General features: G+C 47.2%; 1 protein-coding gene across 1 annotated transcript in view; it reads right to left on the bottom strand.

Annotated features, from left to right (window-relative positions):
• C11H1orf21 (chromosome 11 C1orf21 homolog) overlaps window positions 1–20,533 on the bottom strand; it is a 194,291-nt gene extending 173,758 nt beyond the window's left edge. Inside the window, exon 1 of the mRNA XM_060364451.1 lies at window positions 20,063–20,533. The gene's annotated coding sequence lies outside the window, so the exon portion shown is untranslated. The remainder of the gene's footprint in view (window positions 1–20,062) is intronic.
• Between the last annotated feature and the right edge of the window lie 1,401 nt (window positions 20,534–21,934).

The following is a 21,934-nucleotide window of genomic DNA, read 5'->3' on the forward strand; positions in this document are numbered from 1 at the left end:
AAGGAAAAGGGTGGTGAAAGCTGACCCGTTTACCACAGCTATTGCAAATGTCAAAGAAGTCCCCGGAGGGTGATTGAGCCTTCAGTAAAACTTGCCTTTTCCTTCTGTCCAGTTAGCACTGCCACGGCTCTGCCCATTTCAAAAACTTTTATCAGAGATTCCTTTTCTTAAGATACTCAACAGGCTTTTTGGTTTTTAAATCCCTCTTTGAGAGATAAGTTTCTGTTTTTGTTTTTATTTTCTGAGACAGGGTCACTCTATGTAGCCCTGGCGATCCTGGAACTCTCTATGTAGCCTAAACCGGCCTTGAACTCACAGAGATCCGCCTACCTCTGCCTCCAAGTGCTGGGATTAAAGATGTGCACCACTGCACCTGGTGACAGCTAACATTTAATTTATAGCTTAATTTAACAAAGCCCCTAGCAAATGACCCGTTGACAATCCACTGTTGATTTGGATTTAATTGAACGAATGAGTGAGTGAATAAATGAAAAGTCAAGGCAATACAGCAATGTTTTCTACTAGGGAATCTGCTGTAGGATGCTGGAGTTTCTTCACAGGCAGGAGCTCACCTCTGAGCACAAACCCTCCGAGCCAAGGAGTCGCTACCCAATCAGCTGACTGAGCTTTTATTCATTCAGCTGCCCAGCTAGTCAGTGACAAGCAATGTTTCAGTTCAGAATTTGTGTTTAATTTGCAAACACACCACCACTAAAAAACAAGCCATTCCCCACTGTGATGTAATAATATTAACATCCACACACTTCCCAGTTTTAATAGAGCAATTTTAATGTTTTACTAAGTGTACTGAGTCATCTACCTACTCAGAAAGGAGATTCGGAATTGCTACCATTTCTATTTAGTCTTCTCCCTGGCTGCCTAATCTTAGTATTATTGTTGGTCTGTTAATCCTCCAGCTACTTTGAGTTGTATCAGTCATTTGAGCTAACAAAGTTAGAGACCAGGTTAATAAGATGTGAACATGAGTCTCAGCACCTGCTTTGATATCCTACGGGGTAGAGCCTTTTAGAGGCCCTCTGTGGCAGGCTCTTGTCCTGTTCCCTGTTTTCTCCTTCTTCTGATGTCTATCTTCTTTGCCTTTCTGAATGGGGATTGAGCATTTTAGCCAGAGTCCTCCTTCTTGATTAGTTTCTTTAGGTGTACAGATTTTAGTAGGTTTATCCTATATTATATGTCTAATATCCACTTATGAGTGAGTATATACCCTGTGTGTCTTTCTGCTTCTGGGATACCTCACTCAGGATGATCTTTTCCAGTTCCCACCATTTACCTGCAAATTTTATGATTTCCTTGGTTTTCATTGCTGAGTAATATTCCATTGTGTAGACGTACCACAATTTCTGTATCCATTCCTCAGTTGAGGGGCATCTGGGTTGTTTCCAGCTTCTGGCTATTACAAATAAAGCTACTACAAACATGGTTGAGCAAACATCCTTATTGTGTACGTGAGCATCTTTTGGATATATGTCTAGGAGTGGTATAGCTGGATCTTGAGGAAGAGCTATTCCTAATTGTCTGAGAAAGCACCAGACTGATTTCCAGAGTGGTTGTACAATTTTACATTCCCACCAGCAGTGGAGGAGGGTTCCCCTTTCTCCACATCCTCTCCAGCATGTGTTGTCACTTGAGCTTTTGATCTTAGCCATTCTGATGGGTGTAAGGTAAAATCTCAGGGTAGTTTTGATTTGCATTTCCCTGATGACTAAGGACGTTGAACATTTCTTTTCTTTAAGTGTTTTTCAGTAAGTGCAGGGAATCTTATGAAAGAGGTGGGAAATAGTAAGTCTTGGAGGGGAGAGGAGCTCCACAAGGAGAGCAACAGAACCAAAAAATCTGTGCACAGGGGTCTTTTCTGAGACTGATACTCCAACCAAGACCATGCATGGAGATAACCTAGAACCCCTGCACAGATGTAGCCCATGGCAGTTCAGTGTCTAAGTGGGTTCCATAGTAATGGGAACAGGGACTGTCTCTGACATGAACTGATTGGCCTGCTCATTGATCACCTCCCCCTGATGGGGGAATAGCCTTACCAGGTCACAGAGGAAGACAATGCACCCACTCCTGATGAGACCTGATAGACTAGGATCAGAAGGAAGGAGAGGAGGACCTCCCCTGTCAGTGGACTTGGGGAGGGACATGTGGGAAGAAGGGAGAGGGAGGGTGGGACTGGGAGAGGAAGATGGAGAGGTTTACGGGGGGGGGATACAAAGCAAATAAAGTGTAATTAATAAAAATTAATATAAAAAAGAAGTAAAAAAAGATGTGAGCATGAGAAGCCAGACTCCCAGTGCTACCTCGCCAGATAGCCACTAACCCATCTGCCCAAACAAATTCGAGGACCAGACCCTGCATCTGTAAACCCTTCCTTCCATCATGACTCTTAGTGCAATCAACATAGACACACACAGACACCACATACACACAGACTCACATCATGTACCCAAAGACACACACAGAGACACTCACACAGACACCACATACACAGACTCACATCATATACACACAGATACACACACCACAAACGACATGCACAGACCCCGTACACAGGGAGGCACACATCATATACACATGCATACATAGACACACCACAAACACACACAGACACACACACCACAAAATACAAGCATACACCACACACACACACACACACACACACCATTTCTGCATACTTGATAGAAAGGAATAAAAGACACCTGTGTCAAATACAACACTATACAACACTCATGGGGCATCCTGGTCACGAGGAATGGTTTGCCAGAGATCTCCTACGGTGCCTTAAACACTCCTGTCTGTCTTTCCTCATTCACACAAAAGCCATGCTGCTTCAAAAGAAAAGTTAAAAGAAAAAACTATTTATTCAAGTTATTAAATCCACCCAAGCTGGTGCATTCTGTTTGTGTGAGAGGGAAACATGCCCATGCTCCGAGATGGGCGTGCACTGAGTTAGAGAGGCACACGTTTCACTAAGTGGCTGGAACGCGGCTTGACATGGAACTCCTAGGGATGGACACACTTAGCTCAGAAGGCAAGTATCATCTAGAAGAGTTTCTGAGTTTTTCCCAGTAAATGCTACCTGACAAATGTATATTCATTCAGTCACAGGGAATACCATCTAGGCGTGCATTTAATTTTCCCCCCCCTCGCTTATCATGAACACATGAAACATGACAACTGCAACTGGTTTCACACTCCATGAAGTGTGAAGGGGATGCAGGGACAAGGGAAGAAGGGAAAGGCTCATTAACTATGTTATGTGCATCCAAATTTGAGCCAGTCTCCACAAGTCTCCCTTATTCCTCCTCACACACGAGTCTGGCTCCTCCCAGCACAAAGAAGAGAGATCAGAATGAGGCTCGGGTCTTTCCTGAAGAGGAAGAGCATCCTGAATGCATTTCCTACACTGCAAGGATGTCTCCGGGGCCTCTGAAGGCAGGAAGTGCTCACCCAACCAATCCTCTCCCCAATCCCATCTTCCCTGCCATTTAACAGGTAAGCTGGCCACACCTTCAGACAGGAATCACACTTCCCAAAACACAATACCTGATCATAAATATCAGGGCTGCTTTTCCTTCTCTGTCACTGACATCAATCCCTGGCCCTCACTTGAATCCTATCTTTGCAACACGTTAGATCCAAAAAAGGGGCTCCAAGATGAGGAGTGCCTGACCTGACAGTGTAGAAAACCAAGCTGGATGCACTTCCCTCCCGTGTTCACACTGTGCCTCTTCTCCAGTCACACAAGTTTGTTCGAGGGAAATGTGCTTAGGTTTTAACTTGGCTACTCAGAAACATGATTTTTTTTTAAAAGTAGAAAACAAAATGAAGATTTCATCTTCACGCAGAGTAAAGATTAAATCATGAGCTAGTACGTTTCCTGATACTTGAACCCAAAGCTCACTTAGCAGGGACTCAGAGCAGCTGAAATGAAAGGAATATACAAATATGGCTTGCCAGTCATTCTAAAAGCGCCTCTCTTGGTCATCAAGAGGCACCCAAGGACCTACAGATGAGAAGAGGTGGGCAATCCCCAATCATTTTCACTCTTGCCCTGATTTTCTCCTTTTGATCAGGAGGCACTGCCTTCTGTTAGTGCTGGGGATTGAACCTGTGCATCCTAGATGCTAAGCAAGCACTGTACCTGCATCCCTAGCTTTTTTCTTTCCACTTTTACTTCCCTGAAACAGCTAGCATATCAGCTCCCAGGCAAAGAGGCTCAATAGCCTCAGGCACGAATCAAAACAGGAAAGGACAGCAGTTTCCAAGCAGTTTTCCTGTGACTTCTCCATAATTTTTGGAAGTCATAATTTCTGAGTAAACTGGGTTCCCTAGCAACCATCTGCTCATTTGAATTTTCTTTCCCATCCTGCCACCAGTCCCCCCTGTCAGCTGCAGTTGCTGATGGAAATATCAGTTCAAAGGGGGGAGGAGTAGAAGGGGACTTGAGAAGATAGACATCTACACGCTCAAGCCAAAGGAGGAATTCTTAGTACTCCGCTTCTTAAAAACTGCAATGACAGAGAGAAACGACTGGAGACTGTGTTTGATTTCTCAAGATACACTGGAATGTGTAGGTATTTTGGGAAGAAGCCACCACAGATACCAAAACTTGACAAGCTGGAGAGAGACGTAGGTGGGGTTCGTACCTAAGGAAGGCTTGGGAGTTCAGACTAGTCTTGGGGACACAAACTAGGGAAGGCTTCATATTTAAAAACAAGGAATCGGACACACAGACAGCTTTCCCATGGAATCAAATCCACTCAGGCCAATGGGTCCATGCAAGTCAGAGGAGCAGAAAACAGCCGCTTAGCAGTTCTACAGTTGGGCAAGTCTACACCTGACGTTAAGAACTCCCTTAGATGCTAGGAAGGACTGCACCCAAGAGACTGAGGGAGTTTCCTAAAATTTTAGGAAGTAGAAACACAGTCTTTCTGGGATGGATCTCCATCAAGCAACAAGAGACGGAGGAGAAGCTGAAGCTTTCAACAGAGAGAACAGCAGAAGTTAGAACGTTCGGGCACAGAAGTTATGCGTGTGGATTCAGGGGCCAAATAAACTTCTGTTAAACCTCCACCATGTACTTCCTGTGTGACTTTGGACAAGTCGTTCACCCTCTTGGACATCAGTTTATTGATCTGCCAAAAGGAAACCAAGTCTGGGTTCCCACAGGGCTGCCTTTCAAGTTGAATGTGCTCCTGTACCCTCTGTGTCTGGCATATAACACGGGCTTATTAAGAGTTCGCTTTGAAATATTTGCTCTCGTCGGGCATGGAAGGTACTCTCCAATAATCTCAGCCCTTGGGAGGTGGAGGCAGGAGGATTAGCAGTTCAAGGCCAGACTCTGCTAAGTGGTGAATTTGAGACCAGCCTAACGTATATGAGATCCTGACTAAGAAGAAAGGAAGGAAAAAGAGGGGAAGAAGAAAGGAAGGGAGTGAGAGAGAGATTAAATGGCCATGATGATCATCTACTTACGGAACACGGTTTCTCTTGCTTAGTAAGGAAGGGCTGACGCGTCAACATACATTACACCTGTTCGTGACACAGTCACTTGTGCGTACATACTACATGAGAACATACTTCCTGCTGCTTGACACAGATATGAAACCCAATTTTTTTTTCTTTTGCCTTCAGTCTTTCAACCAACTGAGAAGTTATTGCTAAGAAATAAGAAACAGAAAGAAAAACCTGGCAGCCTTTCACCAGCCTAAATTCACTCTGAGTTTTGCTTAGCCTCTGTCCAGATTTGGGCCGCTGTTGTCCGGCTCCTCGTTTGCAATGAACTAGCCAATAGTGCGCGCAGATTTCAAAGTATGAAAGCAAAATGAGCATCTGTGCACCTATCCCTGGACCATGCAAGGACCCATGAAATTTCCCAAGCACAGCCTGCCTTCACGGCGCAGCGTCCATGGCCCCTGCGCACCATTACCATCGCCCCCTTGCTCTTCTGAACACAGCTTCCGACACACGAATCTCTCACTCAACAAAAAAGGGCTCTAAGCATCTTTGAACTTCACGTGAATGACGCCCTACCATACCAGCGTCCCATTCTGCCTTCCCCACCTCAAACATCACAACGTGAACAGCACGCGGGCTTGTGGGAAGACAAGACAGCAGGCTGCTGCAGGGTGACTTGCCAAGGTGTGGGTTACTCTCGCTCCTGTTGGGACGATGCAGAGCTGCCTCCCTCAGCGCGCGGTCGGCAGACGCGCCGGCCATTTCAGGAGGGTTCGCTATCGTCAACGGCGCTGCTCCAGGCATTCTTGTACCTGTTCAAGAGTTTCTCATTGGGAAATCAGCTCAACGCATATAAAAACTGGAAAGGCCGGTATGGCAAACTGCAGTTACCGCTCCCACCCAGACTGGTTACGTCTGGTAAGGAGACCCCATTCTGCCATCTTGATGGCTAAGGGAATGATGTATTCCAAACCTCTTGCCATAATGATCGCATCCGTTTGATATCACCATCACCAGGGCATGGCCCATCTGCCCCATGTCTTTGCCCAACCCTTAACATTGATAGATGTGCCAAGCATGAGATGTTATTGCACCATGAATGGCTTTAATATTAAAATATAGTCTATATTCACTATGATTAAACAGCAGGGTACTGGAGCATGAAGGGACAGAGCTGAAGAGAAAATGTGAAAATACAAGTGGTTACTTATGGAAATTAATTCTACAATGGGGGCCTATCTAAAATCAATGGGCAAAAAAATGGACATTTTTAAGCAGGGGCTTGCAATACCCAGATAACCAACCATGTTGAAGGAGGAGGAAATTGGATCCAGTCTCCACACCATCCATTAAAATAAACTCATAGTGAAATGCTAATGACAAAAATCACACAACTACTAAGAGACAACACAGCCCATGCCTGGGCTCTCCGGAAGGGCAGCTACCAACCACACATGGCGACTGGGTGCATGGGAACTGAGTAGCATTTGATTTACTCTTACCTACATGAACTGGAGTTCAAACACTTGTACTCACTCAGTTACTCAACCGGCATTCAGTTCACTCAGGAGCACACAGGTCTATGAAATTAGTATTTTCCAACCACAAACCGTGAAATCGAAATACAGGCCAAGTATTCGCAATCAAAGCCTGGTGCGAAGCTGAGCTGTGTTAGAAGTTAAAGCCCTGAGACGAAAAGATGCTCAGAGGCCAAGGCCACTCACTCACTGCTGCTGCACAGGTCCTGGGTCCCATCCCTAACGCCAACACGGTGGTTCACAGCTGCTAGTAACCCCAGTGCCAGGGGTCTGATGCTCTCTTCTGGCCTCCAAGGGCCCCTGTGCACATGTTCCAAATGCACACACATGCACACATACATGCACAAAATTCTTTTTAGATCTTCTTCTTTTAAGTTAAAACATACACATATAGTCTTAAAATTTTAGTATGGGGTAAATATGATCAGTACATATTTACATTCTACACATGCATGAAATACGATGAAACTTATTATTTTTGAATAATATACACTAATAAAAACTTAAATATCAATCATTTAAAATACATTAAAATAGTGTTTTTGAGTTAAAAGAAATATAATTAATCTCATCTACATATTTAACATAGCTATTAACAAATCACATGCATGGTCTATATATTAATTATATTATACAGTATTACTCTAAAGCCTAGAAAATAGGACAGTTTTTCCAAAGTATGACTCAAAACCATGAAGCGATAAAAACGACAAAACAGATCATTTATATAATGAACAGTGCAATCAGTGAAAATGACAAATGATAAACTGAAAATATATCAATGAAGGGAAATATTAAGAGATGACTCATGGGGGGAGGAGCAATTGGGCCAGAATCATGAGAAGAGTTGAGGGCCGCTCTTTATAAGAGACATACAAGGAGGGCTGGGTGAAGCTCAGCAGGACGCGTGCTAGCCTAGAACTCACGAAGCCATGGGTTTGATCGTCAATACCAGACAAAACTGGGCATGTTGGTGCATGCCCAGTACTTGGGAAGTGAAAGCACGAAGATCAGAAGTTCAAGATCATCCTTGGCTACAAAGACCCTGGGACACAACAGACCTTGACTCAAGATGGAAGAGGGTATTGAATTACGAGTACATCATCACCTCTCACTATTTAGGTAACAAAAATACTAAGGTTTTACAGTATATCTATTGGTAAGGATCTGAAAATACTAAATGGAACTGTCCAGAAATACATAATTCACATTTTAAAAGCTTTTATTACAAGCATAGTGTCACAATTGTTTAATCTTAACCTCTTACAGCGGTCAAAAAAAAAAAAAAAAGGCTTTGGCATGATCTGCCACTTCAGGGCGTCCACTGGGGATCTTGCGGCATCTCTGGGGGCAACAGGAGACCACTGCATTGATCAAAACTGCATGGTGTTTATCTTTTGACCCAGGGAGTCGGCCTCATAGAACCAATCACAAAGATAAACCCTTAAATAGTAGCAAATACCCACAAGGCTTTCCACTGCAGACCTGCACACTCAATTGTTTTGTTCGTTAGTGACTGAATCTCCATCAGCACAAACAAACCACTCCCCGCTACAACAGAAGTACAGCAGAGGAGAAGCAGCCATATTTTCAAATCAATGATCTGGATACATCAACAGTCAGAGTTATAAGATACAATGGGAAAACTCTTAATAGTGACCCCTCAAACACACTAATAAGCGCAAAAAGGAATGTAGAAACTACAGGATGCTGCTGCTTTTTCTAAGAAGAAGAAAAAACAAAAGTTTGATTACCTTAAATAAAATTATGCATAAATGTGCACTTATGCATATTAATTTGCATCTCCCATCTGCATATATACATATGTGTTTATAACCGTATCTCAGTAGATATGTATGTACATATATGCCTTCCTAATCCTGCCTACTGAAAATACAAATAATGAGATTTGGAGGGGGCAAACACCCTTAATATCTAGACTCTGGTGTCTGAATACCACTTATCACTAATGAAGATCTGAAGCACTAAAAATGCAACATAAATCTCAAATACCTTGTTAAACCATAAAGTAACCAGTCTAGCAGTGACTTCCTAGACTTGTCAAGCAGATTCAGAAACCAATTTAAAGACTCTCCCACTGGAAAAAAAAAAAAACACATAGAATAAGCTTCAAAATAAATAACCGTCTGGAGGCTGAAGCAGGAAGATTGCCAACTGGAGGCCAGCCTGCTCTAAAAGCAAGGCCCTGTCTAGAAAAAAAAAATGTACAAAAATCAATAAATAATTACAGGGGGTTTAAACACAGACTGCAGGAAAATCCATGTGTTCATAATGATATGTGCATACATAGTACAACAAATACTTCACTGGTCTCATTTGGAAGGTACTAGAAAATCAACTCATTATTTTGAACATTAATTAAAATAGAGGGGAGGAAACCAATCATTAATTATACCGAAAGACACATACCCGAAGGTAACCAAATGGCCGATACATTTAATGAGAGAGAAAAATCCCAGCTAGCAAGTGCAGACTATCCTGATTTTATAACCTGTTTTGCAATGACAGTGACCTTCAGTGGCCTGAGATAATTCTATTATGGAAGAAACAGATTGACAACAGCAAAGCCCAGAATCATCCATTAGAGCCCGGATTACAGTCTCAACACTTCACTTACTACCTGTCTCTTTACTCCTCCCCAAAGAAGCAGGGTGTCTGTGACCACCCTTATGGTGTAATGGGATGTGTGCCACCACTCTGTGTGATGGGCTATCAGTGTGCAGGAAAAACACGAAAGAAGAGCATGTAAAGATGCAACCAGAAAAGTCACAGAATGCAGAAACCTCCCAAGACACAACTATCTCTTCAACAGATCAACTCTAGGGGAAAAGATGAGGAAGAAATTCGGATAAAGAGATAATCTATAAAAACAAATGTATCCATAAGCTGTGAACATCATTTGGATCTTAAATACCACAAGAGAATCACTTTAAAAAGAAAGAAAGGAAGAAGGAAGGAAGGAAGGAAGGAAGGAAGGAAGGAAGGAATCAAGAGAATTTGCTCTTTTGATATCTGATTTAAAAAAAGATTTATTTTTTAAAAAGTTTAGGCATGACAGTAATATTATGGCTATATGAAAAGAAAAAAAAAACTTCTTACCGTTTAGAAATAGTAACCTAGTAGGTACAGAGAAGATGATAACCATGTCTGTAATTATGGTTCAAAAAGAAACACAGGTGAGGAGATCAGGCAAAGAAGAGGACAGAGCTGGCAAGGGGTTGATCCTTAAAAGCCTAACGATGGAGTCAGAGAAATGGATTCTGGTCTCATCACCACCACTTGTTACCCACAAGGCCTTGGTCAAGATCCTAAGCATGCCGCTCCTAGAGTAACCGCTGCAGCTAGCTATTGCAAGCACTGAAGAAGAGGGATGCGCTCAGCACGGTACCTCAGAGCAGAGTAAATACTCAGTACACATTAGCTTCAGTTAGCACTACTGTCAAATCCTGCCACTGCAAGTCACCATCACAGGCGCGAGGTGGGTGAAGCTGAAGAGAGCCTGTTGAATCCCTCCCACTGCGTTAGGACGCATCACCGCCTCTACCTTTACTCTCTGCAGAGAATGAGAGCGATGATCAGAGCCTGGACGGGCCCCCCTATTTATACTACAAATCATTAATGACCCCGTTTCTCAGCCTCCACTTCTGGAAAGAGACACTTAGCCATCTTTGTGATCATGTTGCGACTGTGTGGCTTAGTCCTAACGGCTATTCGTCTGCAGACTGTATTTTTATCCCCTAATAAATCGATACGCACACTCATGAATTCACAATGATTAAACACCGTGCCGTTTCACCCTCCTTCCATAATACAGCCCAATTTGTTACCACTTCAAGAGGTGCTGGCACAAGTTACATAGTGTTGAGTTGAGAGTTTGAACATGCAAACTAACACAGTGATAGAACTTCAAGCTTTGCAGGAGGCATGACCTGGTGTAACACGGCAAGTTGCCAGCAGGGTTGGTTTTTGGGTTTTGTTTTGTTTTGAAGAGCGAGGAAATATGGGATATTCTTCAATGAAGCAGCTAGTCCTAGCTCTCTTTAATAAGAGACATCACAAATCCTGAATAAAGTTCATCAGTATTATCTTACTTCTTCACGCCACAATTCTGACAAAACACCACTGCTCGATCTTTTCTGTCCCCTCTCACAGACACCTCTCTTGCCCAGTTGGCTTCCCTCTTTGAGACCCTCCATTTTGCAGTTTTACCCTCTGTCCTTTTCACACATCTTGAAGGCTGGAGTTTCCCAGAACCCAATGTTCTATGTATAATTTCTCATACCAAACCACAATAACACCTACCACATTTCATTCATTCATGCATGCATTCCCTCATTCATCCATTCACATATCCACATATCCAATATGTGTGCTTCTCCCCCGCCCCCAGCCCATGTATGACAGGATTCTTTCTAATAGGGAAGATCAAAGAGATACAATCTTGCCCTCATGTGCTTCGCTGGGTTGGGGTGTAGTATTAGTGTTAATCCAAAAATCACAAAAATGAACATGCAGTTGCAACACTGAGATGACATACAAGGGAGGGGTCGCATGGTCCAGTAAGAAGGTAGAAGAGAGGTGGATTGAACCTCGCCGGGGAAATTGCAAAATGATTCCCTAAGAAACGATGACTGCGCTGAGATCAAACCTGTAATTCTATCCCAACCTCTCTTCTGAAAGACAAGCCAGACTCTCAGCTACCCATTATGCCCCTCCATCTGAGAGACCAGACATTCCTAAAACACACTATATTTTAACTGATTTGCTAACTTTTTTCCTCAGTACTTACTTGGCTTTTCATCTCAATGAGCATGATACATTCAGAAAATATTAACAGTTATTCTTCATTTTCTTTCATCTTTTTTTTTTTTTTTTTTTTTTTTTTTTTTTTTTTTTTGCCCAATTTTACTGGTTCCTTCCAATTCTGGGTTTTTTGTTTTGTTTGTTTTGTTTTGTTTTTTTAATAATCCTTGTCCTATCTATCTCCTTGTCCAGGCACGAGCTTAGCTCTCAGCATCCCTGCCTAGGCTGGTATTAATAAGACACTCTTTCTGTCTTTGTCCCCCTTTAGTCTCACGCTCAGGAAAAGACCACTTAAAAAGATGGGTGTCTTCCCTCTTTCTGTGGCTCCCCCTGCGTAGACGCTGGGTAAAGGTCCAAACTCTGCACAGTTCATCAGCGTCAGCTTCCAGTCCTCCGTCACCCGGAAAGGGCAGCCACGAAGAGCCAAATCCACGTGGTTCCTCATCTCTGAGGCTCTGCTGCCTGCAGCGGGCTGCTTCATCGAACCCCCTCCCCCTGCTTCCAGACCTGTTTGTCCCAAAATGCCGTTCTAAGAGTCCATGAATGAGTAGAGTGAGAAAAATAAAAACATATCAAACCGTAATTAACTGTCCAACCTGAGCCTTTCTGAGGGGTGAAAGGGTACTTTGTCAGCGGTGCTGAGCAGGGGCAGTGAACCAAAACTGTTCCCAGGGAAAACGGGTGTCCTGTGGGCCCACCTCCTCAGACTACTTTCTTATCTCAGCTCCCAAAGCACCTTTGTGTATTCACCACAGAGCATGTGTTCACATGACAATCCCCCGGTTTGCCTGGGAACTACACAAAGCCAGGGCCAGGCCTCCTGATCTCTGTATCTCCAGCATCTCCCCAGTGCCAGGCACCGAGATGACACAGAGAGTCACCAACAAAAGCAAATGTTTGCTCAATAAATTACTGGAGCAAGTAAGAAAGATTAGTGCCTTCACCTTGGCCAACAACAACACTATCTTTCCTAGTCCAGACTAGATTTCCTCATTAAGTTAAAGATAATTTTAAACGGGAGCACCATTTTCATTAAAAAAAAAAAAAAATTCAAGCCTCAAATCAATTACTAGCTGTCAATCAACCAATAACTACTTACACAACACAATCAATTCCTCTGACTCAGCAGGGAAGACAGAAGAGCTGGGACCAAGAAAGTAAATAAAAGATGGGTAGAGGATACAGTACACACTTGAGAAAGGGCAGTGTCAAAAGAAACAGCAAGAGGGAAGCCACCCCAAGGCCGGCCTGAGGAAGCCACAAAGGGTAAGCAGATTTGTTTGTCCTGGAGAGTCACAGGTCCCTAATATAGAAAACAGAGCAATTGAATTTCCAGCAGCTATTATGCAGCTCACAGAGTCCTAACTTGTGAATTCGTCCATCAGAGTATCCGTGAGACTCACAACAAGGTTTACGCCGCTCATTCCCGGCTAACCATCTAACCCCGGGAACTGTTACGTGACCGTCGTAGCAAAATTGCTTTTGACCCGAGTTTGCAGACAGAACTGAAGTCAACTCTTGGCTTACAGGAACCACCTCTACGTCACTCTACTCGACCCAGGGCCTTCGGATCTTCTCGTGAGAAGCCGTGTGAATCCAAGGCGTCTGCCACGTTGGAGACAATGAAGGCAGGCCTTCTCAATCCTGGGGTTCAAGGAGAAGAGGTCAGGAGCAGCTGCGATGCACACAGCGCCTCTAGGGGCTGCGACAAGCCCCACTTCACTTACCGCCTACCTCTCTGAGAACGGGTATAAAAAAAATGTCCCCACATTCCCCGGAAAACAATGTACGCCTTGGGCAGGAAAAGCCGTGAGTCATCAAGTGAAGGGCAGTCCATGAGTTTGACGATGAACTCAGACTACTGCGAAATCAGCTACCATCAAATAAAACAGAGAGCCCCCAGAGAGGGATGCTAACTTAAACCCACCGTGTCCTTGCCACACTGCACAAGGGTTGGCTCACTGCACTAGCCCCATGTTAACAGGTCAATGGCTTATACATTGTGCATGCGTGTGTGTGTGTGTATGTGTGTGTGTGTGTGTGTGTGTGTGTGTGTGTGTGTGTAGCCGGTCTGTCCCCATCTATCTGTCTCTCCCTCCCATCCACCCCCCACTCCCCAGAGCTGAGAATCAAACCTGGGACCTCAGATCGTGTCCCAGCACTGAACATTTTTCCATTCGCCAGGTTGCTGTTTCCACTCACTCATCTTCCTGGAAAGGTCAGCGATGACTACAGACTGAGAGGTGAGATGGACAACGTGAGGTTTTACTACAGAGCCCTTTGCTTGACACAAATGTGTCCCAGGAGTTTGCCAAACACTCATAGAAAACTGTAAAAGCACAAAAACTGTGATGGGGGGGGGGGGGTGTTTGCAAGTGATAGCAATATTGATTAACTGAAAGAGAAGAGAAGATGAAGAAGATGAGAGGAATCCATTTCTACTCGGGACTAGCAGAGAGAACCCGGTGCATAAGAAAGCCTTTGGGTGGGGCTATTATGGAAAGCTGCGAAATGCTTTTCCAAGGTTTGGTGATCAAATTTTTTCAAAAATATCGATCATCATCGTCAGGATACTTCGCTACTATCCAGCAGAGGATGGACTCTCCAAGGGAGGCAAAGAAGCGCAATGCTCCGAGGATTGCTGCCGGGGAGCCTTTCAAAGTCGACATTAAAGCGCTGCGTGATCAAAAGTGAAAACTGTGTCCGAAAGTTCCCTGAACTTCTAGCACTCCAACTCCATCTATCCTGTGAGGTGTGAAGTGTGCTACAGTCAACTCATGAATGCTGTAAACACATCAGTTTGAGATGGCTGGCGGGAGGCTGTGAAACAGGCCGAGGCAGGTATGTGCTGGGAGATCTAAGGCCTGAAGGGAGTTAAAGGTGGGAAGGATGAGGAGGTGTGCGGCTTGCAGCAGAGCAGCCCTGAGGGCAGAGGGGAGGAGACTGGTTGGAAGCAGGAAGTCTGCAGCCAGACAGCAGGTGGGAGGAACATGAGGAAAGTGGCTCCTGAGATGTGGTTAAGACAGCAGGTATTAGGGCAGCCCGTTCTCGAAGGGACCTCATGGCTTGCAGGTGAAAATACACTGGAGGGAGGAGAAGCCAGAAGGGTTGTGGGTGGACATCTATGGGACAGACGATCATGGAAAAGCTCTGGGAACTGAAAGGGATACTTGGCAGAGGAACTGGAGGTAGGTGAGGCCAGCCCAAGAGAACAGATTTCTGAGAGAGCCACAGGATGCTGGGAGCTTGGGTGAGCTCACTGCCCTGGGCAGGGCTCCACATTGCTTTTTTTTTTTTTTCCAGGTTATTTTGGAGGAAGCAGCTGTGAACCTAATAAACTGGGAGTTGGGAGTGCTAGAGCTCTCCCAGCACCTCGTCACCAGGAGAGATGCCAGCGTGGAAACCCCTGATTGCTAGCACTACAGTTGAATGTCTAAGGAGATTCTAAACACAAAAAGAAAACCCTAAGAGATGATAAGAGGTATAGGCATTGGCTGAGCTCCTCAGGCGAATAAGCTGAAGCAGCAGGAGAGAAGGGTTCAATGGCTGCGGAAATGATAGCTACTCCAGACTGAGACGATCCTAACCCAGAGCGGAAGTTATCTAACAGAGCATCCTGTTTGCCATGCCCACCTACATGTTTCAAAAACTCCACCCTGAGGCGCAATGCACAACTCTTAATAAACTGTCACACAGATTTATTAAAAACCATGCCTGCGTCTAATGTATTTCTCCGAGGTTTAACACATTGCAGACCTGAACTAATTAAGTTAATTCCTTCGGTTTGATCACTGCTTGAGTGACTTCCAAGTGCAAAGTAGTACGCCCTGCCAGCTGCCGTGGGGGTTTCTGAGCGGTGAACGTTCCAGTAGCACGGTCAGCAGCTTGAATCCAGACTGGGAAGGCTGCACTCTCTCCCAGGTGTGGGGAACAGAGAGACTTACAGCCGAGGAAACGCCGTTTTCCAGCTCCACATTCGCAGGAAAGTGAGGGCTCGCCTCGGCACCTGGCGACTGCAGACACGCTGTGCATTCAGCTCCGTGTTGATCCTATCCTGGTTTAGCCCCAAGCACTCCTGTCATAATTGCATAACCGCAGCATGTCATCTTGTTTCTTATTGCAACTGTAACTTGTGAATATAAACTTCAGAACTGAGACAGTCAGGCTAAATGACTGCCTGCTTGAAAAGTCTGTGTGTGTGGAACCTACTCACCGCTTCGGATAAGCTCTTGAATTACGAGCCCTAGAAGTCAAAACTGTCATTGTCACTTAAAATGCAGTTTCACTATTGTAGTTCTTCCTGCACAAAAGACCTACCCCACCCTCTGTGCGTGTGTGTGTGTGTGAGTGTGTGTGCGCGCGCGCAGTTTTCTAAGCAGTATTGCGCACTGTCTGTTGCAATCTGCTTTTCAGGGTTTTGTCAGGCACCTATCTAACTACAATTTACTTCCCCCACCCCACACTATGGAGGGAAACTCGAAGAAGGACCATGAAATAGCTTAAAAAGCACATGTTTGCTTTAAAAAAAAAAACATATTACTAACATAAAATTATTTCTTCTTGGGTCAGTGACATGGCTCATTGAATACGGGTGGCAGCTCCCAAGCTTAGCAACCTGAACTTGACCCGCTAGGACCTGCATGGTGCAGGAAGAAACCCAACCTCTGAAAGCTACCCTCTGCACACACATGTACATGTATGTGCTCACATGCACACAAACACACAGTCAATAAAAAGGTCATTAGGCATACTTCTACATACTAAAGCAGAGAAGGGTCAGAGAAAGTCTGAACACCCAGCACGTACACTGTGTGGGGCCTTCACACCTGTGCCGTCCCCCGCAATCCTCTACTCACTTAGGGGCGGAAACTTCCCTATAATCATTTCCAAAATGGTATTTTTGAAGAGATGTACTTTTTCATGGAACTAAGTCTAACCCCTCCATTATCATGGAGAATCCTTATTTACTACATGTCTGGGCTGCTTGACATGGTCACTGTATTCCTGAAAAGTTAGAGGCAAATCAACTTTTATGTAAAAATCGTTTCCTCGTAAAACTGCACTGTGAGAGCAAATGTGCCAAGCCTCGCCTCTGGTTGACAACGGGCAGTGTGCTGCTATGCGAGGGCTTGCTGACACACCCCAGTTCATTCCTGTGCACAGCCTCAAGCCCCTAGCTCTGAAGAGTCTGGGTTCCATGAGTTTAGCCACGAGGAGATGCAGAATTAAACAGTTTAAACCACCAGCCACAGCCTGAGACACCAGCAACACGGCAGGGGGAGAAACAGATTCAGGACACACAAAGCGGGGCCACGCCCCCTTCATGCTCAATTCTAACAAGCTGAGGGAAAACAAGGCATTGTGTTATGAGACAATGCGGGCCGAACATTTTCTGTTCACTCACATTCTTCCTGCACCACGTCCAGCCAGAACTGCCCACCGTAGTCTCACCCGGGAGCTGTCCTCCAAATAGGGCTAGAAGAAAACTTAGAAGGACCTGAAAGCCCATGACCCCTGTATTTAAACGTGCCTGCCACAAAAGCTGTTTGTATGGCTACCAGTTCTACAGATGAGTTCACTCGAGGCCTGTGGTAACTGGCACACTTAGGTTCCTCTAGATAAACGTCTCCTGCAGCTTTCTGACTTAAGGGAAGCACGGGGACACCAGCTTTTGACATCTTCTCTGATAAAGAACATGCAATAGAAGTGGCCAGACGAGAGCCTAGAGCAAGGCACTCAGACACAACACTGAGCAAAGCTTTTTCAGTGCCAAATCTAACACTAGAACACGTACAGCCTGGACAAGGTGCAAGATACCTCCATCCTCAGCAGCACATTTGAATCAGTCACAACAGACAGTACCAATGAAGCGTAATGTTCCTCACTCATATCTGTGACTCTTCAAGAGACGCAAATCTCCTCAAGAGTGTGTGTGTGCGTGTGCATGTGCGCACACACATGCAAGCACATCTGAAGAATGGAGGACAAGCTCAGGTGTCATCTTCAGGAACTCTACACAGCATGTATGTATGTATGTATGTTTGTATGTGTATGTGTACGTATGTATCAGCTCCCAGAAATCCGTACAAAATGGTTAATGGAGGTAGGTGAGGAGGAGGGAAATTACCAGCCAAGAAAACAAAATTGTAAGTTTTTTCAATTTGGAGTGAAAACTTCTAGCCCTGGAAAAGGGAGACGCTAAGAACACTGAGATCCTTGTAGAATGAACTTTTTCCTGCTGGAGGATGGGAATCCTCTCTACCTCCCTACCAATCAGTGGAGGGAGGGCAAGTAAGGTTACGCGTTCCAAAATCAGATACGGTGTGTGTCAAGTTTAAGGGCAAGAGCTATAGGACAGAGGTGCCTCATCCCCCCACCCCCCAGACATTCTCCCACCTAAGGGGTCCAGATCTCTTGCCTTTGTTTCTTTCTTAGCAGTCCTGGGCTCTAAACCTAGGCTGCCCAGTACCAAACATCCAGGGACTGCACTTCAACGAGGCGTTTCTGATCTCGGAAGTGCTAGCCCCAGCACAGTGCCTGATGCCTCTAAGTACGCTGGCTTGTTCTATCCCACTGACCCTTCCTACCCTGTCAAGTACCCAAACAAAACCAGATGATGGAATCCTGGGTAATTTCCAAATCCCATCAATTGGATTTCCAAACAGCCAACACAGCACACACTCAGTTAGCCACATAACCCAGCTACATAAAGTATGAAAAAGGGTAGAGCCCCTCCCACGCCCACCCCCAAAATCTGTACTTCCGGCTTAGCAGACCCTCCTTAAACATCACCCACTCTTCCCCCCTGGGAGCTGAAGTAGTCCAGGCCCACGCCACCCGTGTTTGTTTCATCCTGGTACGGCCCAATTCTACCCAACTCAAAGGTTATTCTCATTAGGTAGGACGGGAACACCAGCGCCTTGAATTGGAAGGTGTTCCTTGTAACCATTTGTGTAATGAGCTTGTCAGTTCCCCCATGCGTCTAAAAGGTAAAAAGTACTGCAGGGAACCCGTGGACAACCGGCCCCCTCCCAGTGTGTGAGTCAGTGTAGAGCGTCCTCACTGGAGGTTCTGGTTGATCGGGGTGCATCGCTTTCAGAGCTGCTCAGCAGCTGAACTTATGGCTGTGTTCCATCTACACAGAACATAAGCTCTATTTTAGAACACTTTCCCTAACTCTCATGCGACGAAGGTATCTCATAGGTTGCCAACTTCCTCCTGGAAACAAATCACTTCCCTCCCAAACTGTGCTTGCTATTTGCTATCTCTCAAGATTAATGTGTTCGGGTGTGTATATTTTTATCTCTGGCCCGTGCAACTCCATGAGCAAGAAAAGGCACCCCCCCCCCCCAAATTTTATCAACATGCCTGAGCCATTCAGGGCCTTCACAGGAGGAATGAATGGGCGATGAAAGCCTTTCAGCCTAGGGACTTCTCCCACACACACATTAAACAGGGGTATAAAAAAAAAATCTCTCTGGAGGGAGGGGGCAGGGCGACTGATAGGGAAGGACATTAAGCAGCTGAGCAAAGGCAGCCCAGCCACCGCGGCACTTCTCGAACTGCCTGCAGAGGGGAGAGAAATCCGCTCCTGTAACATAACCAAGCACCCTCGGGCTGCCGCGTGAGGGCTCGAATAATAAATATAGCCAGGAAGGCAAACAGATGTACAGAAAACAAGCCACCCCGAAAAGGTCAAAACTTCGGAAACCCGGGGGATCGGCATCACCCACGTAAACGCATCCCAGCAGCGGGAGCGAGAGAAGGGACTCGGAGACTTACCCAAAGATTCTAAATTTGGGTGGCTTTCTCCCCCCCCACCCCCCTTTCCCAGCTCCTGCTTGCAAAGTAACAGCGGCCACAGGCAAAGCTAGAGAAGAAGAGCAGGAAGGCTGAGGGCGGCGCGGGGTGCGGGTGGGAAGGGAGGGGTGTCTCACACCAGCCACCCAAGGCCTCGATGTGACGAAAGTCGTCAGCGGCCCTAACCGCATCCCAGCCCCTCCGCCCCGCAGGCAGACGCCCCCCTTACCCCCGCAGCTCCCCCCAGCCCGGCTCCGGTCCCTTGCAGCTAGCAACCCCGCAGCAGCGGCAGCGGCAGCCCAGCACCGGCAGCCCGCCGGCAGCGCGGGGATCGGGGCTCCCATCCCTCCGGCAGACACCCCGCAGGCCTCCCCCCTCGCCCACCCGGGATGCCCAGCGCGCCGGCGGCGGCTCCCGCTTACCTTGGGGCGCTCGCGGGGGGGGGCCGAAGGTGGCAAGCCCCCCGCCCCCCGCCCCTGGCCTCCTCGCCTGTGCTCTTCCTCCCTCCTCCACGTCCTCCTCCTCCCTACAGTGTGGCCGGGGGCTCCCCCTCCTCCCCGCCGCCTGGAGTAAAAAAAAAAAAAAAAAAAAACCGGAGCCGGGCCCGCGTGCGTGCGTGCAGGAAGGCGGCGCGCGGCCAGCTCTCCAGTCTCTGAGCGCGGCGCGCGGCTCGCAACTAAAGTGTGAAAGAAGCGGTGGCCGCGGCGGCCCGCGCCATGGATCGGCCCCCCGGGAGTGGGCCGGGAGCGAGCGGGAGCTGGCAGGCTCCGGGCGGGGAGGGAGGGGACCTCCGCGCCCAGCCGCTCACTCGAGGGGCGGGGGCAGCCAGACACTCCCCCGCCGCCCGTCCCCTCCCCTGGCCGGCTCCCGCGCGCGTCCGGCTCTCCTCCCCCGGGGCGGGGCCTGCGGAGGCCGCCGGGCGCGGCGCTCCGGGAAGACCGGCTGGGCGGCGGGGGTAGCCGGGAGGGAGGAGGGTGGACCGCCGTGGGGCTGGGTGCCTGCCTGTGCGTGTGCGTGTGTGTGTGTGCGTGTGTGTGTGTGTGCGTTGCAGGGAGAGCAGGAGCGAGCTCTGTGGGTGAATGCACACGCGTGCTACAGGAAGGCTGTGTGTGTGCGCGAACGCTGCAGGAAGGGCGGATTGTGTGTCTTGTGCGGCTCGTGTGGGTGCAGCCGGAGCGTGGTGTGTGTGTGTGTGTGTGTGTGTGTGTGTGTGTGTGTGTGTGTGTGTGTGTGTGTGTGCTTTGCCTGGAGGGTGAGCTGTGCGTGCGTGCGTGTGTGTGTGTGTGTGTGTGTGTGTGTGTGTGTGTGATTTCGCGCGCACCCGTGCAGTCGGGGAGGCAGACCTAGATAGGAAGGCTGTAGCTCGCCTGGCGTTTCCCGGGCCTGTCACTTGGTTGGAGGCGTGGGTGCGGATGGAGGCTTCACGGGATTGAGGCGGGGAGGGGCGGATGTGTCCTGCAGATCCAGAGACCTGGGAGGGACCGTGCCAGCTCCGGGCTGACTCGGGCAGGCTGGCGCTGCCTCGCCCTACCCTCCGAGGCGGGGCGGGCTGCCGCCAAGGCCACGAGGCCCGCCTCTGAACGGCTCCACCTTGCCTCCGAGCTGCAGTGCCTGCAAGATGAATGAAGGAGGGAGCGTCTGCGACGTGGGAGAAGCCGAGAGCTGCTGGGGAAAAACGCGGACGCCCTGCTCGGCTTTCCCCCACCCTCTCGGGCCTCTTAGGACAGGGGGCGAGGGCGCGCCAGCGGAGACATTGACTGGGGACCTAGAAAGCCCGTCTTCGTCTCCCCCCACCCCCGCTGGCGGGCCAGTTCTTTGTGGACCCCCGCAGGTCAACCGATGTCCTTCCCTTTGGGAAGAAGTATTTTTCTCCTCATCCCAGGCACACTGGGCACACTGAATTGATCTTTCTGCGCTGATAGGCTTTGCATGTCTTTTGTGCAGCTTCCCCGCGCTTCCCTGCTCCTTCATTGCCTTAGACACTGTGAAGAATGTCAGGGCCCCAGAGCGAGGACACCCAAGAAAACAATGGGGGTAAAAGATCCTTCCCAGACGTCACCGATTACACACACACACCCGAATTCACTTCCCACATTCGGCCAGGGTAAAGTTGGAAGACAGAAAAAGACACAGCTGTGACAGTGATATGACACCTAATTGAAAAGCAAATTCATAATTCCCCTTAATGAAATGAGCTAAAGCCTACCCGTTAGTGTCTGGGAAGGTGGCCTCTTTATTTTTAAATTCAATTTTTTCATCTCTTTTTTCAGCGTCAAAGGCTATTATTACATTGT

The sequence above is a fragment of the Meriones unguiculatus genome, chromosome 11 (genome assembly GCF_030254825.1).
Source record: "Meriones unguiculatus strain TT.TT164.6M chromosome 11, Bangor_MerUng_6.1, whole genome shotgun sequence".
NCBI lineage: Eukaryota > Metazoa > Chordata > Mammalia > Rodentia > Muridae > Meriones > Meriones unguiculatus.